At 39.7% G+C, this 17,675-nt stretch overlaps 1 long non-coding RNA gene across 1 annotated transcript; it reads left to right on the top strand.

Annotated features, from left to right (window-relative positions):
- Positions 1-32: 32 nt before the first annotated feature.
- LOC107215801 lies at positions 33-3,172 on the top strand. Its single transcript, XR_004500514.1, has 3 exons — positions 33-128; positions 2,702-2,856; positions 3,033-3,172. It is a non-coding gene; the product is annotated as an uncharacterized LOC107215801 (long non-coding RNA).
- The last annotated feature ends 14,503 nt before the right edge of the window (positions 3,173-17,675 follow it).

Genomic DNA, 17,675 nt, shown 5'->3' with positions numbered 1-17,675 from the left:
CGCGGCGAGAAAGGGGCGCGGCTTGTCCGAGGCTACGGAAGCCGGTGGGGGCTGCGTAGGTCCGCCTGGCTCTGGCCTTTCTTCCCAGGGTTGCTCCGTATGCGCTCTAGCTGTCGGCTCTTGTAAAGGTACGAGTTATCACAAAGTGGGTCAGGTTGGAAGGGAGCACCGGGGGTCATCTGGCCCAATCTCCCTGCTTAAGCAGGGTCATTCCAGAGCACATGGCACAGGATTGCGACCAGGTTTTTCTTGAATATCGCCAGTGAGGGAGACTCAACAGCCTCTCTGGGCAATCTTTTCCATGCTCTGTCACTACACAGTAAAGAAGCTATTCCTCATGTTCAGTCGGAGCTTCCCGTACACATCTGTTTCTGCCCATTGACTCTTGTCCTGTTGCCCAGCACCACCGAGCAGAGCCTGCATCCATCCACTGACATTTTCCCTTCAGATACTCACAGACATTGATAAGGTCTCTTCTCAGTCAACTGTTCTTGAGGCTGAGCAGGCCCAACTGCCTCAACCTTCCCTCATAAGAGTGGTACTCCAGTCCCTCAATCATCTTTTTGCTCCCCACTAAATGAACCCATCAGTTTGTCCAAAGGATTTAAAAGTGGCATAGCCATGACAGTTTTTGAGTATTTTTCTCCCCCAGGCTAGGCAAATGTAGAAATTATGGCATCTCTCGAGCTGTTCATAAATGGCTGAGCTATTACTGGCATAGTGTCTAAAACAAATAGAATTTAATTGATCCCTCCAAAGAGCTTGACTCTCAGTCTGTTTTCTGGCTTGGGTGTCAGCTGAATCACATGGAAATAACTGGGCCATGTTTGCCCTGAGTGGCTATGCTGAGGACCCCTGCAGTCACAAGGTTTTTTAGGGAAACTTCCTGGTCTGACCACTCATAAGGCTCCCTGACAGTCACAGTCCCAACAACAGAGACTTTCACTGCTAGGACTGAAGGCCCTTCACAGCCAGTGGCTTCAGTGAATCACTGAAGTGAGCTGCTGGGCATCCTAGACGCCTCACTTCTGTCAGTGTTGCTGAACCTTTGTATTTAATGTAAAAAATTAAACCATTGAGGGAAAAGGAATGAGAAAATTGCCAGATACTGTACACCTTTTCACTCCTTTTTACAGAAATAAAAGAATGCTGCCCACCACCTCTGACCTTTCCTTTCACTATGGGATTTATAAGCCTGCTTACCACAATCTGCCACACCAGCCTTGCGTCCACCCAATATGCAGAATAATTTGTAAAGAAGTATCTTGATATAAAGACATGCATTTTTATCAGGGATGATATTGTGTTTTATTAATAGAAGAAAGGGGAAAGACTGAAACTGAAGAATGATAACAGAAAACAAAAAAATGCACTGCCTTATTGAGGCTTAGGTTCCTCTGAAGTTACTTTGTATTGTTTAGAAAAATTACAATCTCAGCATTTCCAATTCTTGGGTTTGGCATCTTTTTCTTTTGAAAAACAGCAGAATAGACAAACAAAAACAAAACAAAACCACACCACCACAACTACATTAGAAAGAGATTAATTGGACCAATAAAACCAAAATGTGATCAGCAGCTTGTGCATGCCAAATGTAACTGTATCCATGCACTAATACACATACACAAGAATATCTATGCAGCTGATTTTCTATAAATTTCTTTCACAAAGCCAGACATAATTCTTACAAGCTATCTCTAGAGAAAAGTATGAACACAAAGCTTTATTTTGTGACTCAGTCACATAACTTCCTATTTAGTTGTGGAAAAGCTAGATGTCGAATCTACTCCTGTCCATTTACAATTCCAAAGTTAGGCTTTGGCATTATGTGTCTTCAGGAGTATTTTCTACTAGTCAGTTTCCCAAAGTAACTTTACTTTGTAAGTCTACAGCTCCTTAGGGTGTGGATAAAATTTCTTTGTCTTGTTCAAATATTCTGGAAAACATATTCTGAAGTCAGGGGAACAGGAATGTCCTAGGTCAAGTACTGTTTCTTTTGATCAAAGTGATACAATTTTTATTTTGTTATTGCAAAGAAAATTTTATGGTATGATGGATTTTTTGAATTCACAAAGTGTGGGTGAATCTTCCACAGCAACTAGCTGTTCTAGAAGCTCTCCACCTGAGAAAAACTGCTTACTGCTAATAAACTGCTAGGCCTAGGGTAGGTGACCATGGACAAGCATGTTTCCTACTAGTGACTCTTACCAGCTAAGAAATCCATAACATTTTCAGGCCCATCAAGGTATGGGGTTCCATCTTTTTTCCTTTTATTCCTCTTCATGTTCCACAGCTAGCACTAGCAGGAGCAGTGTAACTTCAAGCCCAGGCTGGATCAGTATCTGAGAAGTAAGGAACAAGGTGCACCAAATAGTGGGCCATCTGTGGGGCATCTGTCCAGTCCCATGAACCAAAGTTTCTCCCTGGCATTTCCACAAAATTTTGGAACTCTGTCTATATACATGACACAGTCAGAGCCAACATGACAATCAGAGCCACATGGACAGCAGTTTTTTTTTACTTGAACTCTTGTTCTGTATGTTCCTGCAGTCTCCATTGTAATCAATTAGTAATAACTCTGCTTTTCCCACTTTTGTAACCAGAGCTTCTGAAGTGCTTGATGGCGCTTCACACCTGTAACAAAGCTGTGTAAAATGTGGCTGGATGTTAGCAACAAAGTTTCTGGGTTTCCTGCTCATAGAATTTCTGCAGGCTGAGCCTGGAGTCCACAGACTTCTTGTGACAATGAGAGATTCCATTACAACTTTCTGCTACCTTCTGTGTGAAGACTGCTAAGACTTCTATTGAAGTGACTCAGGACCCCACAGGTCTGCCAGGACAGCAGGTCATCTGCAGGTAAGTGTTGTCCTCTTGTCCTGTGTCCTGGTTTAGGGCAAATTTGGGAGAAATGGCCCCCTCCACCCCCCCCACCCCCCGGAAGCAAACCCACGTGGCCCTTTTCCCCCACCCCCAAAACGGTTTGGGAAGAGATTTCTCGGAGAGAAGTGGAAAAAAACCTGTTTATTTCACAGGCACAGCACTACCCAGCACAAAATGAATGATATCAAGTTACAAAACCTCTCGCCCTTCAGAAGAGATGACAAACTTCAGAGGGTCTCTTTCCTGTGGGTGTTCGCTCTGTTATCAGTCCCTCTGGCGCTGGAAAATGCCGCTGCCCAGGCTGGGCTCCCGGTAGTCCACGGGTGCAAGCTCCCGGTGCTCCCCGGAGTCCCCAGTCCAGAGCAGGTTCGATTCGTGTCAGGAAAAGGGAAAGAAAACAGTCTAAGAAGACCTCTCTGCTCCGGCTAGTTGGAAAGCCAAGGCGATCTGTCTCTTGTTGTCTGTCTGTGCTGTAGTCAAAACTCCCGATGCGGAGGGGGAGCAAGTACAGTCTCTGATAACAGACTCGGTGCTTCTTTTCCACTCACTTTTACTCTCAGATGGAATTTTAAGAATACAAAACCTGTGTCTGGGTTAGGTGGACGAATACATACAATTTAACATCATAATCAACCCAGGACATCCTGGTTTAGGGCAAATTTGGGAGAAAACCTCCAATGGGCCCCTCCCTGGGAAGCTCCTCTGCTTCACAAGCATCCTTCTCAGCCGCATATTGGAGTTCAGGAAAGTAGATTTTCTCATTAAAAAAAAAACAAAAACAATAACAACAAAAAACCAAACAACAAAACAGAATCCAGTGTAAAAGATGTTTCTCCTTGGTTTTACTCTCCTCAAAAACTTCTAATTTCCAGTGTTTAATGAAGTTACTTAACTTTAGGCATACTGCCATGATTCTCTGTATATTCATGTCTATAAATATGAATGTTCTTATTCTTGTTTCTTCCATGTTGCAGATAGTGCTTTCAAAATGCTTTTAATTCAAAGAAGTGTGAAGTGCAGTTACTAGAGCTGGATGAAACTGTGAACCTCCTTAAAATTGAAATCCCAAAAGCCTAATGTTGCAGGGCTTTCAAAATTTTTGAACTATTTCTTGGAGAATTTTAGAATGTAACTGCAACAAAACCACATACCACAGGGGTGCCTTGTTTCTAAATCTTTCAGAGTCATCTGGTTTTGAATCTCCTTCAAAATCAGCTGAATCATGGTGGAATGTTTGTTCTACTTACACAAACTTTTTCTCAGTACAAGGTGAAATGTGTAAGTTGTACAGTCCTTCAGTTACACATGCTGCAATGTAGTTAGTGCTAAAATGTGTGGCAATCTTAGGAAGTCTGTCATACTGAGCATGAACTGCTTAAAGATTTTGAACTCCAAAGACAAACCCAGAATTTTTTACCTACTCATGCTATGCAATAAAAACTCCAAGGTCTTCTTATCAGTAAAACACTTCAACTAAATTTTAAAGCCAGTTCTTGCAGTTCAAGGAATAAACTAGAGAGTAATTATATTCTTCCTGTCATCATCAAAGGAATGCATTCAGTGGTTTGGTAAAATAGAAACTTTAGAAGTCTACTAGCCTTTTCATCATTATCTTTGAGAAGACCCTGATCCTCAAGCTTTGTTCAGAATTGTAGTCTAACATGGCAGTAGACAAAACATGTCTCTCTAATAGATTTGTCATATTGGGAGATCTTCTAGTTGATTTAAAATCTCATGAAGTACCATACTTAACATTATGAATACTGTCTTTATATTTCATTTAAATATATAAAATTTACACCAGATATCTGAATTTGCATTTCATTTCACATTTGGTAAATCATTTATAAGCACTAAAAAGTAATATGACTTAGAAAAAAAATCAGAATTGGAAATACTTTGTTGCATGTGCAAAGTAATACACGTGTCTTACCATCTGGAAATAGCATTGCAGAATGAACTTAAAACTGACACTGAGCGTATTTTGTTACATGTCCTTGCCTTTTTCTTTACTCATCAAAGTATGAGTGAGGTAACACAAGGCATTACAAGTAAAGCCCTGATTTCAATCAAAACAAATTTACTGCCCAAAATTATTATTAATCGAAAAATTTTCTCTTGATAAAGGGCATCATCTTCCCTTTGAGCAGATATGAAATAAAGTAGAATACTTGCATTTCTAGTAGGCATAGTTCTGCATTATTTTGAACAGAGGTATTAGGATGAAACCTATCAACTGATCCCAGAAGTTACAATGGAGTCTTTGCTTACCTCTTCTCATTCTTAACTCATATTTATACTATTTCTTTACATTTTGGTGGAGCTTGAGTGAGTATAATCATCCTACTCAGTGAGGGGTGGCTGTACCTTGGCAGCCTCCAAGTATAGTATCTCAGTATAGTACCAGACATAACCTTGGTATGGGGGCATGTGTTAGTGCAAGGAGAGTGATTTCACCACAGTTGCTGATTCAACAGCTGGACATTTTTCCTTATCGCTCTTGGTTTTCAGCTGCTGTGCACTTTATCAGCTAGGAAGTACCACCAAGTTCCTCCCTCCTCTGCAAGGGTGTCAACAGAGTCTGGCCATGGTGCCCCACTCCACCCTTCCTTTAGTTCCCCTGAGACTGTATTGTGTGTGAAAGGTCAGATATGCTGGCCACATTCTATCTGGGCAGTAGCAACTGTATTTTCCCCTGTGAGATCCATACCATTATCTTTCTACCCCATCATCTTCTCACATAAGCATTATTCGTGGATTTTGCAGTTTATCCTTCTCAGAGTAAGCATATATCCAGGGTTTACAAGTGGTGGAAGGAGAAATGTTTTTGTTTGAGGGAATCATGTAGAATTGTTGTAAAGTAAGAGCCTGCAAAAGAGGAGAAAAAAATCTGAATGGAAACTGAAACAATATGAAGAGGTCCTACAGACATATAGTCAGGTTGGGATTTTTCCCAAAAAAATGAACACACAAAAACCCACACTGATATACAATTCCAAACCTATGGATTATGGTTTCAGACAGACAAAAACTTTTGACACTTTTTTAATAATAGCAGTATTTTTTTCCATCAAATTGGTTTAAAGGATTTACAGTTTTATACATGTATATATAATGAACAACCAGTAGTCCATCCAAAAAGTTCACAGATAAAGGATCCCTTCTTTGATTTATGCTATTTGAGAGATGCTGTCTCCACCCTTAGTTCTTGCTCCACTACTTTTCTAGGTCTTTGATTACTGAAGCCTATCAAAGCATCTTTTACTCTCCTTAAGTATGCAGTTTCACTGAAGCCTAAGTGTTATCATATACATAAAAAAAAATGGAGTTGACAGTGAAAAGGGAATGAGGCTACTCAGTTTGAACACACATAGTACAACAGTTGCTTCACTATTAAAGCGCTTGAAATGTTGAGACCTTTCATCCTTTGAATTGTTAGACTCATATCACACCTATTCCTACTGTATTTCTCACAGGATTTTGAGAGATCTATCCTGATCCTTACTGTTCCAGTATAGATAAAATACGGGGAAAGAGCAGCTCTGAAGGGTTCAGATTGAAAAAAAAAGGCAGGAAAAAAAGGCAAAATTGCTAAAGACAACTTTAGCAATTCACTGTAAAAGTAGCACTTCCCTAGAGACAATCACACATACTCTAAAGTTCCCAAACAGCCAAGTTTTGCAGTAGCATTTGTTTTACTTTCTGGTTTTGGAAGAGCAGCATTAGTGTCATTCCAAGTGATTCTCTTATTAGCAAAGTAAACAAATGTGCTGCCACTTATTCCAGTATAAATGGCATCAGGAACCCAATAGGGCAACTCTGAATACTAAAAATACAAGTAATCTGTATTTGACATGACAAATTTGCACAAGAGAATGCATAAATAAAACTATTATTTTAAGGATACAAATACTGTTGACAGAGCTGCTCAGGGCACACTATCTGATGTTTTGTATGACTCAGACCTCTTTTTTGTTACAAAGAGCAGGTATATGTTATTTTCTTAGTTTCAAGAAATCAATTCACAGAACTTACTGACCATCCTCATCCTTTCATTTTTTTTATTACAACACAGCTTCATGTATTCAACCCCAGTGCACATTCCCACTGTGCTACACAGATAAATACTCACAACATGCTGCATATTCTGCCCAATGTGTGGAACTTTGCTACATATCATACACGATATGTAATTATTTAACATCTTATTTATGTTTTAATTAAACACAAAGCACTAGTCTTCAATGAAGCCTGTACTTCTGTACTGCATTTCCACTTCTGTTGTGCTACTGAACCTCAGTCAGGTGATATCATTGTGCTAATGCGGCTGCACACTAGTAATGCTCAAGGCTGGTAGTAGCAGTAGTAGTCAAACCGTGGTCAGTATGCTAGATTTAATCTGTAAGACTCTTGAATCTGCTAAATGGTTTCTTGATGGGGAAAGTAGGAAGGGAGGTGAGAGAGAATGTGTGTGGTGTCAGATCTGAAGGTCAGCATATGGTAAACTATTTTTTCACCTGTTTCAGTTGACCAAACATCAAGGTTTAATCCCAGCTGGCAACTAAGCGCCACCCACCTGCTCACTCACTCCCCTGCAGCAGGATAGAGAGAATCGCAAGTGAGAAAACTCATGAGCTGAGGTAAAGACAGTTTAATAAGTAAAGCACAAACCATGCACTCAAGCAAAGCAAAACAAGGAATTAATTCATCACTATCCATGGACAAGCAAGTGTTCAGCCACCTCAAGGAAAACAGGGCTCCATCACACGTAGCAGTGACATGGGAAGACAAGTCCCCACTTCTTCCTTCTTCCCCAGTAGATATCCAAAGGAATATCCCTTTGATCAGTTGGGTTCAGTTGTCCTGGCTATGTCTTCTCTCAGCTCCTTGTGCATCCCCAGCCCACTCACTGGTGGGGTGCTGTGAGGAGCAGAAATGTTCTGTGTAGGCCCTGCTGGCAGTAAATACAACATCCCTGAGTTAGCAACAATGTTTCCAGCACATATCCAAAACTTAACCCTACGCCAGATACTGTGAAAAAAATTAGCTCTATCTCAGTCAAAACCTGCATGCCAAAACCAGCACATCAAACCAGAAATACAACTCTTTATCATGAAGTGTGCATTGCTGTGATTGTTTTGCAGAAAAGACAGAGAGAGTGACAAAGCTCAAAAGCTAGTGAGAAGTCTTAACCATAATGGTCACTCTGGATATTGAAGTTGGCATTTGGTTTTTTACTCATATGATAGCAGGAGTCGGAGCGAATGAGCGATTTTGCTGGTTATGTGAAGCACATTTGGAGTGGCGGGAGAGATCTCCCTCCCTTAAGTTATGGAGGTGGCACCATCTGGTGGCTTTACGCAGATTTCTGTGCTGTTTCCAACACGCTTTAGATTGTTGGGCTCAAAGGATTTTGTGATAGTTTACATTCAAAAAATAGTTACAGTTAATATTAATAATTTTAAATTATTATATTTTCCTTTTTAAATTAGGTGCACATGGAAAATGTGAATTTTCACAACATGAAAGTAGTTGCATTTGGAGTTAGCTTTGGATAGCTGGGGTGGAATTGATGTTTGTAAAGCACCCTTGGCAGGACAGCAATCATCTAGCATTGAATGGGTATTATCTATATGGAATTAAATAAAGATTATGTGATTTTCCCATGTTCATTCTTAGGTGCCACATGTAAAAGAGAAGATAGAACTTATTGCAAATATATGCTTGCATGTTTATCCTGCATGTTATGCATGTCTACAGGATAATTAAGAGAATGCAGATACTAAAAGTAATTTCTAGAAGTCTTAGGGATTAATGTCACATTTGTGTCCCCTTTTGAAAAGTCGTTGATATGTATGGCTCTCTTTTGAGAGTCCCTGAAGATAAGCCCTTGCAAAACACTTCTTCAAAGTTACATCTGAATGTGAACCATGACTGCCCCTACTGAAATGGGGCGTCAGCTAGCCATCTCTACTCAGTCCAGAGGGACTAGAGCTATCATTGCTGTGCCTTCCTTCCTATTATAACTGCAGTCTTTCAGCAGTGTTATTCACTCTGTTGTTCTAAATGAACATACTTGTCTCAAATGGCAAACATGAATCCTGCAGTTCTGTGTACGAGCTTTTTTATAGCAAATGGGTGTATGGGCACTTGTACTACAATGGCACTTCAGAGAGACCTCGACATATTAAAGGCTTGGGCAAACCAGCCCTATGAAGTCAAACAAGGGAAAGGGTTCGATTCTGCACCTGGGATGGTGCAATCCAGGATGTACAGACAGACTGGGGAATGAGACAGCAGCCCGGCAGAAAGGGACCTGGGGATCCTGTTTAACAGAAAGCTGAACATGAGCCAGCAGTGCCCTGGCAGCCAGGAGGGCCAACCCTGTCCTGGGGGGACATCAGGCACAGCATCACCAGCAGGGCAAGGGAGGGGATTGTCCTGCTCTGCTCTGAGCTGGGGCAGCCCCACCTCCAGTGCTGGGGGCTGGTTTGGGCACTGCAAAAAATATAAGATATTGGAAGTATTAGAGAACATCCAAAGAAAAACTACAAAGATGGTGAAGGACCTTGAGGTGAAGCTGTATGAGGAGTGACTAAAGTCACTTAGTCTGTTCAGCCTAGAGAAGAGGAGACTGAGGACAGACCTCATTATTGTCTGCAACTTCCCCATGAAGGGAAGAGGAGGGGCAGACATTGACCTCTTCTGTCTGTGACTAGAAACAGGACTCAATAAAATAGCATGAAGCTGAACTGGGGAGGTTTAGGCTGGATATTAGGGAAAGGTTCTTTACCAGAGTGTGCTTGAGCACTGAAAGAGGCTCCCCAGGGAAGTGATCACAGCACCAACCCTCCCTTTGTCAAGAAGCATTTGTGCAATGCTCTTGGGCACACAGTACAATTCTTGGGGTGTCCTGCATAGGGACAGGATTTGGACTTGATGATCTTGATGGGTGCCTTCCAACCCAGCACATTCTATGATTCCGTGATTCTCTGATTCTGAGTCAGCTGGCTTAGAATCTCTTTTATAAAGTTGTCACCTGTTGCTGCTGGACATGAAATAGGTCACACAAACACAGCTCGAGGTGTGGTGAAAGGAAGAGAGAACTTTATTTCTCCTCTCAGAATTTATAGGTTTCTGACCACAGCCAGGGATTGGATGGTCAGGATAGCACCTTCCTAACTGCACTAGCCATGAGAGATGTCTATCAAAGGACCTGTATCAGAAAGAATGTATACATATTTAAGTTTGCAGTTACTGTCCTGGGAAAGTCTTTAGAAAACTATGTCAGCAAACTCAGAAAATTGAGTTTTCAGGGTGACAGTCACACAGGTTTTTTATTAATCTTCTGGCCCGGATTGTACCATCTATGTGATGCTCCCAGTTGATTACTAGAAATTTGAAGTCTGCCACAAGGACAAGGGCAGCTGACTTGGAAGTGTCCTTTAGTTCCTCAAAGAACAATTTGTGAGCATTATTGTCCTGGCTAAGAGGTCTGTAGCAGGCTCCCACAATGACATCCACATTATTTGTTAATCCCTTGATTCTTACGCAGTGTCTCTCAGCTGTGCCATTGCCAACTGTAAACTTTATAGATTCTGTTATTGTCTTTACATGAAATGCCACCTCCCAGCCTCTTCTGTCCTGCCTGTAAGAATCCAATAGGACACTCCTATCCCACCACAAAAATGGTTTATTGAAAGTATTATTTTCAAACTAAACAGGGTAGGTTTGAAATGGTCACCGTGCTAAAGAAAATTATATGCTCATAAATTGTGGTTCGTTATCATGCATGCATTTTGGATTACTAGACCATTAACTTGGTCGTATGTGCACTTTAATTAATCTATTTTCCTAGAAATAAAGGTCCTAGTCTATTTTCAGATCTAGCTTATTTATAATTAGCTGGCAAACCTTTGTGGCATTGTTTTATACTCCCATGTCTTTTGATGTTTTGAACCTCAGAATTTATGGCTTTGTCTCCTATTTCATGCTGCCCTGCTAAATTGTAGTTGATTTGGGCCTTGAAAGCTGCTTTAGAATTTTTCAGATTTCCGCTTCCACTTCTAGTACTGCATTAAGGTTGACCTTAAGTGTCCAAAAGCATACTGTGCTCTGAGTGTCAAAAGGGCTTAAGCCCAAAATGTGTTTTACTTTGTTTTGGTGTATTTGTTGCTAAACCTACTTTTTATGCAAATTTAAGTTACCAATATATGTTACCATATATACCAATATATGTTATGTAATATATTAGAAAGAAATTACAAAGAAATTATATGTGTATCATAAATGGCATTCTATAATAAAGCATATCTGTCCCTTAAAACTTACCAAATATATTCTTTTTAGCATCTATGCATTAATAATATTTTTCCCTAATTCCTATTGCTTTGTTGTTTTCAAAATTTCATGTACGTGTTTTGTAGAATTGGACCTGTGAGGTACGAACATTTTTATGAAATTGCAAAGTAGATTAGTGACATTTAGTTTTATGCATGTACCAAAGAAGTATTTGTTTTTGAAGAGAAGTAGATTTTTTTGGTGGATTTTTAGGAAACCAGAAGATGGCAGCAAGGGTTGATTAGAATTTTGTGCCACTGAACCTCTTCACACCTTCAGAGCAAATCAATATCCTTTGTAATGCAAGCATTTGCTTTGAATGTGATGTGTAACAGGAAAGACCTAATTTACATTTGTATCAGTACCATTATTCTTGCACAGGGAAGTAAGTGGGCTAATCCATTTCAAACAGATTTATTCATTTGAAAGGACTAATGCTGTGAAGGGCTGTCAGTGTGCATGATCTGTTGAACACATAAATACAAACCCACATGTATAGTGATGTTTTTCTCATACTTCCATCTCTGGAGCTTTTTTCAGCATGTGTTTGCAAGATAGATGCCATTTCTGAATAGTCATGTTAATGGCTGAAAATATTAATGGTGATTGAAGATAACCTTTTACATTGATTTCAGGATAGTTGAGAATGAGGGTAGTGCTTCCATGGATCTTGGTGGGAGCACTTAAAGCTGAGGTTTAATTCTTCTTGGTGTATCAGTCTATTTCTTGTTTAGCAGGGTAGATTGGGTTGAATCAGCAGGTAGAGGTGCTGAAGGTTTAACGTTTTCTTTCTGGATTATGAGTACTGTATATAATGTTAGCTTGTGGAAAGGTAGGTAGAAACACAAACTACACTCTCTATGCAATTTAATTAGAATAGTACACTTGGCCAGAGCAGCTCACTGGAATAATTTTAATTACTTTCTGGAAATTACCTACTGGGATACACATTAAGGCTAGCTTTGATCAGATAGCTTAGCAGATCTTGGTAAAGTTCTGGAGAGAAAAACGGTCCTGGATTTAATATAAATTACCATGGATAAGAGATAAGAGAGTATTTGTATTCTTTTTCTCTTGGCTCCTTTCTTATTTGTTGAGGGATTTGAATGCCACCCAGCTGGTAGAAAAATAGATTAAAATATAGTGGTTTGAAAAGCGTAAATATTCAAGTGTCTTCAATGACAGTATCACCCATCAATATTATAAGATTGAAGTAGAATAAGAATTGTTATACCTGCCTGGTTATAAAAGATAGGTCATGCTGAAAATTAGGTGTGATTTATTTCCAAAATTAAGTTCAGTAGAGGAAGTACCACAACCTTTTTGATTGATCCTTCAATCAAAAAGACCTTTCTGTTTTAGAGACAAGTTATCAGATTTAAACAGGAAGTAATTACTCATTTTTTTCTGCTAATTAATTGGTTTGATCAATTGAGTCAATTGGTTTGATTCTCTCGTTCACTCTGTGATTGGTGAAACTGCAAGAAACTTCTCTCACTTCCTAATGTAACAATGCTGTAACAATGATTCTAAAATAAACCCATTATCCCAAATAAATATGCAGGTCTAAGATATGTTCTTTCACAACACATACTGTGACCAGCACTGTTCTTGGCAACATGGACAGGGGGATTCAAGTGCGCCCTCAGCAACTTTTTCAACACCAAGCTGTGTGTATGGTTGACTTACTGGAGGGAAGGAATGCCATTCAGACGGACTGTGACAGACTTCAGAGATGGGCCCATATAAATCTCATGAAGTTCAACAAAGTCTTCCACCTGAGTTGGTGCAATCCCAAGCATAAGTACAGTCTGAGTGGGAAATGGATTGAAGACAGCCCTGAGAAGAAAGACTTGTGGGTGTTTGTGGATGAAAAGATCACTGCGTGCCCACAGCCCAGAAAGCAAACTGTATCCTGGGCTGCATCAAAGGTAGCGTGTCCAGCAGGATGAGGGAGGGAAGTGTGTCCTTCTCCTCTGGTGACATCCCACCTGCATCCAGCTCTGTAGTGTCCAACCTGAGAAAGACAAGGATCCACTGGAAAAAGTCCAGGGAGAGCCATTACATTGATCACAGGGCTGGAACACTTCTCCCATGACCACAAGCTGAGGGAGCTGGGGTGGTTCAGTCTGGAGAAGAGAAGACTCCAGGAAGAGCTTATAGCAGCCTTGCAGTACCTGAAGAGGGCCTGCAAGAAAACAGGGAAGGGATTCTTTACAAGGGTGTGCAATAATAGGATGAGAGGAAATGGCTTTGAGCTGAAGGAGGTTTATGTTAGACATTGGAAGAAATTCTTTACTGTGAGGGTGGTGAGGGACTGGAACAGGTTGTGCAGAAAAGCCGTGAATGCCTGGTCCCCAGCAGAGTTTAAGGCCAGATTGGGTGGGGCTCTGACCAACTTGGTCTGGTGAAAAGGATCAATTTCTTTGAAGCATTCTTCTTGCACCTCAGTGGGTTCACTAAACCCACTGAGACATGTTTTGTCTACTGCCATGAAAATCTATTCATTTACTTGAGACATTTTCTAGTGCTGTTCAATCAACAGGTGGAACAATTGAGAATGGTAATTGGGGTAATTGAGAATGAGTGTCAAGCAGTATCAAGATTCCTAGCTCATAAAGTCGATAACTCTTTGTGCTACATTTGTCACTTTGCAGCTGATATGGTTTCTGGTCTCCCTCTTTACAAATCCCTGAAATAAGAACATGTATTACTCAACAAATACTACATCTACACTAATGCTGTTGTATTTGCTTCTGAGCAACTACAAAGTTGCAGAAATGTAAACAAGTTAGACCTTGATTTTGGAGGCATATTTTTTCTAATGAGAAAAAAACCCCTAACCCACATAATGAATTCGTATCAGTGAAGCATGAGAACATCTCAATTGATTTCTTAAGTATATGAATGATGAATTCTGATGTCTAATAATGTTTCATTGTTCTGTCTCTTCTATTTTTGGTTTACCTTATCGATCATTACCGTTATTACTCTCTTCCACAGTCTTTCCTATTCCCATTCAAATTAATTTCTTAGTACACAGTGGAATATAAAGCCTCTGGAGAGTAATTCACTTTTGTAGTATCACAATTTCTTTTTAGATTACTTAATCAGTGGGGTGATAATGACATAAGCAAATGTAACACAGTTTCTGTTGTTCAAAGATATCTACACAGAAAATGGGTTTTACCACCTGAGAATATGATACATTTGAAAATATGATACATTTGAAAATAAATATTAAAAATGTTTTAAGACGCAGATGTTCCATCAAATGTATGCAGTAACCTCGAAACAAATTTATCATCTTTATCTTCACTACTGGAAAAGACTATAAAAGACTTTTGTCTTTGCAGGGTGTAAAGAAGTGCCAAAAAACTAGAAGGCCCCTTTGGCCAGTATCAAAACTCTTTTTTCTTGATTTTCTTGATTGGTATTTTCTTGATACCAGGTTAATCTCAGTGAAGACATATATGTTAAGAAACAGTACTATTATATGTACATTCATATTTTTTTGTGCTTTTTTTCCCAGCCTGCCAATTGCAAGAAGAAATCTCAAGTCTGCAGCCCAAACGTATTGTAAAACCTGGTGTCATTTGTTCGTCTCTTTAATAACATATATTTTTCATTTTAAATACATTTCAGTTGCCCACATCCCAACAAAACTTTGTTCAAACCACCAGTCATTTACACTTACTGTACAAAAACTCATGTCCTCACTGGTTGCCCAAGATTTTCCTACATTCTCTTTGTTTCTTCTTCAAGTATCTTTTTTCATTTCTCTTGTTGGAATTCTTTCCTAAATATTCAAAGTTTCAAAAGCATGAGTGAAGTTCTCTTTTGTAGTCTAATAATTTATTTTCAGCTTCAGTATTGGTGTCTCCTGCCAGGCAGCTGCGTATTACACCAGTGCACTTAAAAATTGCAGAAACTGGTCTTCAGATGGATGTGAGAACAAGTTAAAAACAATATTATTAATCCTCTTGCTTTTAAAAGCAAAATTGTTTCCACTGTTTTATTTAAATAATCTCCACATATTTTTAGTGAGGCAACAAATTTGCAAGTTTCACCTATTGATTTTGCAGGAGGATCATGCTTTGGTCAGACTACTGAATGACAGAGAAGTTATGCTGATAGGAGATTCATAATGAAAATGTGTGAGGTCCTGATTATTTGCAAATTCCTTCTTTTTCACATCACTTTTGTTTCTCTGACTTGTCAGTGCTGTTATCCCAGCACTGTTAGGCATCTGATGGTTGTTTAATTACAAAAAATTGATTGTATGAAATAGTTGGCATTTGCTAGGTCCCTGAGATGCTTCTATTAGATCTTTTGTAATAATGTTTTACCCCCTATTCTGTGTTTACATATATTTTTGGCAGTTCCTGCAATCACTTTGCTCACAAAAGAATTTTGGTTCTTTCTGTATTCAATTATGACCTTTAGTTAATGAACTTGGAGGCAATTGGTGTTGAAATACACTTCCTGGCATGGCCTTTAGCCTGTAGAATATATTCTTCCCCAGCAGTGAAGCCTTAGAAATTAGCATGCAGTGATTAGCATGTAATAAATTTAATATCAATATTTAAGAATATTTATTATCCTTTTAATTTTTCCAAGTTTCAGCTGAAGTATTACTACTAAAGTAATTAGTACTAAACTATTACTACTTATTAGTAGTACTGAATTAATTAATTAGTACTAAAGCACTGCCACTAAAGTATACTACTAAAGTATAAATGTGATAGAGAAAAAAAAGACATATAGAAAAAAAGAATTTATTTTGCACTGGTGTATGGTCTTCCATGTAGCATGCATAGCTATTTGGCTCCTGGAGTTATGTAGCTTATGTGTACCTATCATATGGTATCACCAAGAGTTAAAGTTTGTTCTAGCAACAGATAGAACTGCCTAACAGTGTGGAAAGACATGATTGCTGTCTGACACAACACATGCCTGTCTTAAGAACTGTGACAGATAAACATATTAAAAAGAAGCTTGAATTTATAGGTTTTTGGGTTTTTGGGGTCTTTTTGTTTAGCTTTTTTCCTGATGCAACGTTACTGCTAAGTGCATGCAATGTTATGTATTTGCTTTGGAAGTATTTAAGTATGAGTTTCTTCTGTGTGGATGCCAGCAGTCTCAAATGCAAGAATATATTTTGTTGCATTTCCAGGAAAAAAAAACCCAACAAAACTAGATCTCTGAAAATCCTGGAGTTTAATGTTGAGAAATGCCTTGCAGTTTAATTTATTTGGAATTCAGATTTACTTAAATTTGTTTTCCCTAAGACAAAAAAATAGGCTTTTTTTTCCTAAATTCAAAACATGTACCTGTATCTTCTAGTCTGAATGAAAAGACAAACCCCTATCTTCCTTTTGTGACAAGAGTAATTTAGCAGACATGACCCTTTCACAAATTAATTCTGAAATTGGCAATATGAGCCTACAATTGTCAAGGAGAAATTTTTGGAACTTCATGTTCGAAATGAGAATGAGAAAACAAGCATAAGTTGTGCTGACCACATGCCCATGAAGCTCCTATATCGTTCATGCTTGACTGAGGGAAAAAAGGATCATAGGATGAGATAAGAAGAAGAAGAGATTGCTTAGCAATTACTGTCACAGGCATAACAGACCCAGTTTGGGGAAATCATTTTATTACCAAACACAGCAGAATAGAGTAATGAGGAATAAAACCAACTCTTAAAACATATTCCACCAGCCAACCCTTCCTTCTTCGCAGGCTCAATTTCATTCCTTATTTGCACTATCCTCACCCTCCCAGTGGCACAGGGCAGCAAGGAATGGGGGTTCTGGACCCTCTGTGCATGCTCATCATGTGTGCTCTCTGCTGCTCTTTCCTTCTCACACTCTTCCCCTGTTCCAGCATGGGCTCCTTCCCATGACAGTCAGTCCTCCATGATCTACTCCAGCATGGGCCCTTTTCCTTCCTGGGGGCTGAAGTTCTTCACAAACTCCCCCAGCATGTGTCCCTTCCATGTGGGGCAGTCCTTCAGGAACACATTGCTGTAGTATGGATCCTCCTGCAGGGACACAAGTCCTGCCAGAAAATCTGCTCCAGTGTGGGCTTCTGTTTCCATGAGGCCACGAGGCCTGCCAGGACCCTGCTCAGGTGCAGGCTTCCCATGGGGTCACAGCCTCCTTTGGATATCCACTTGCTCCATCATGGGGTCCTCCATGAGCCGCAGGTGGGATCTCTGCTCCACCACAGACCTCCACGAGCTGCAGGGGCACAGCTTCCTTACCCTGGTCCTCATCACAAGCTTCAGAGGAATCTCAGCTCCAGCGCCTGAAGCATCTCCTTCCCTTCCTTCTCCACTGACTTGGTTGTCTTCAGGGCTGTTTCTTTTACATATTCTCACTCCTCTCTGCTGGCTGCTTTTTGTGTAGTAATTTTTTTTTTTCTCTCTTCTTAAATAAGTAATTTCAAAG

This window comes from Parus major, chromosome Z (genome assembly GCF_001522545.3).
Source record: "Parus major isolate Abel chromosome Z, Parus_major1.1, whole genome shotgun sequence".
Taxonomy (NCBI): Eukaryota; Metazoa; Chordata; class Aves; order Passeriformes; family Paridae; genus Parus; species Parus major.
Note: the sequence above shows the minus strand (reverse complement) of the source record. Positions and strands in the feature narration are given on the sequence as shown.